The following is a 2500-nucleotide window of genomic DNA, read 5'->3' on the forward strand; positions in this document are numbered from 1 at the left end:
AGGGAAGTCATTCTGGCTGAGAAGGCAGGGACAGAATGTCTGTACTGGCTTCAAAAGCAGAATCGCAACCTCAGAAGTCAACAGCTAACTTAGGTTAGGTGGAAGAATTTCCGAGAAGGGAAATGGTGACTCCTTAAAATTACTTGGCAGAAGGAAATGGCAACCCACTGCTGTAAATTGCCAAGAAAAATCATGGTTGAATGTCCAGTAACGAATCAAGAGCAAACGGCGTAAATGGGATTTCTATTGCTTTTGATAGGAATCCCTCGCCCGGTATGGATTGTCATGTGCAACAGGTGACACCAGACCGTCATCAAGCTGCTGTTCGCAACAAAGAACCATGATCGCCAACGCCCTGAAAGGACAAGGCACTTGAAGAAGAAGAATATATATATATATATATATATATATATATATATATATATATATATATATATATATATATATAATTTGTTTATTTATTTTTTACACACACACACACGCGCGCGCACACACACACACACACACACACACACACACACACACACACACACACACACACACACACACACACACACACACACACACGCAGATGTGTGTATATTATATATATATATATATATATATATATATATATATATATATATATATATATATATATTCATATATATATATATATATATATATATATATATATATATATATATATATGTATATAATATGTGTGTGTGTGTGTTTACACACACACACACACGCACAAATGTATGTATGTATTTGAATATTTATATGCATATGTATATGCTCAGATACACCCATGTATATTTTTTCCTTTTGTGATTAATCGATATATATTTTTTATGAATTTCTTTCTTTCTTCATTAAGTTGCATGTGTGCAACCTGGCTCATGCAAATCATTAAGAACATCCTACTCGCCCGTTAGCAAGCCCTGAAGCGCCGGAGAGTTGCCTCCCCGTCTGAGGGCTTTACCAGTGCTGCCGGAAGTGACCTTCGCCTGACACGCAGGTCGTCGCTTCGTCGTCCAGATGCTGAGGAAGAGCGTCCCTGCGGGCCCCTGGCTCTGCGCCCTGGCCCTCGCGTGGGGGGCGTGGCCGGCGGCGGCGTCGGAGGGTCCAGTGGGCGGGGTAAGTGGCGCTCTTGCTTAATATATGCGCGCGATCACACACACACACACACACACACACACACACACACACACACACACACACACACACACACACACACACACACACACACACACACACACATGTATGTGTGTGTGTGCGTGTATGTGTGTGTGTGTGTGTGTCTGTCTTTATATATATATATATATAGATAGATAGATAGATAGATAGATAGATAGATATAGGTATAGATATATACACACATCTATATTCATATATGTGTATGTATATATATATATATATATATATATATATATATATATATATATATATATATATATATATATATATATACATACATACATACATACATACATACGTACGTACATACACACATACATACATACATACATACTCATACATACATACATACATACATACATACATACATACATATATATATATATATATATATATATATATATTATATTTATATATATATATATATATATATATATATATATATATATATATATATATATATATATATAACACATACCTGATTTTTCATCTCTTCTTGTCACACTATACAATGTTGTTTTGTCTATCTCCAAGAGCTATATTGTTGTAACACCACCGATTGTCAGATTTTATGTATGTTTGTGTGTGTGTATGTGTGTGTCTGTATATATTCATATGCGATGCTCGACAAAGAGGAGAGTGGGGTGAAGGTGCGGAGAAGCGCAGTGTTGGCTCACAAACTGGATCGGAGTGGGTGGCTGTTGCTCTGCAAGAAACGAACCTGGAGGGCAGCGGCGCCATCATGGAGAAGTCTCATACAATCCCTTGGTCGGGTGTGAATCCGGCTGAAAGAGGAATCGGAGGAGCTGTGTTAGCCATCTCAAACGAGTTAGCCGACAACCTCACGTCACTTCCATCCGCGATATCTGATCGCATTATAGCAGTGCGAATCCGTCTGGAGATTAATAGGCACGTCACGGTCATCTGTGTCTATGCTTCAGCTATTGTTACATGATGAAGAGAATAAAGAACGCTTTCACGCGTCCCTCAGACGAGTCACCGAGAGTGTTCCACCTGATGCCAAACATCATCTTGGGCGATTTCAATGCAAGCGCTGGAGGTGATCCGGCTCTCTCCGGCTCGGTCATTTTGTGCGTAGTTTGACCTGATTATAACCAACGCAGTCTTTAAACAACCAGATCCACACTTGCACTCACGGATGCACCCGAGATCAAAAAGATGGTAGCTGTTGGATTATGTTGGAGATAAGTAAGAGGTCCATAACACGAGGGCTCTGCGCAATCCGGAATGTTCATATATTGAATAAATCCAGGTTTCAGCTCAAAATAACCTCCGTGCGCAGAAGAACGGCGCCACA

This window comes from Penaeus monodon, chromosome 26 (assembly GCF_015228065.2).
Source record: "Penaeus monodon isolate SGIC_2016 chromosome 26, NSTDA_Pmon_1, whole genome shotgun sequence".
In the NCBI taxonomy this organism is placed as follows: Eukaryota; Metazoa; Arthropoda; class Malacostraca; order Decapoda; family Penaeidae; genus Penaeus; species Penaeus monodon.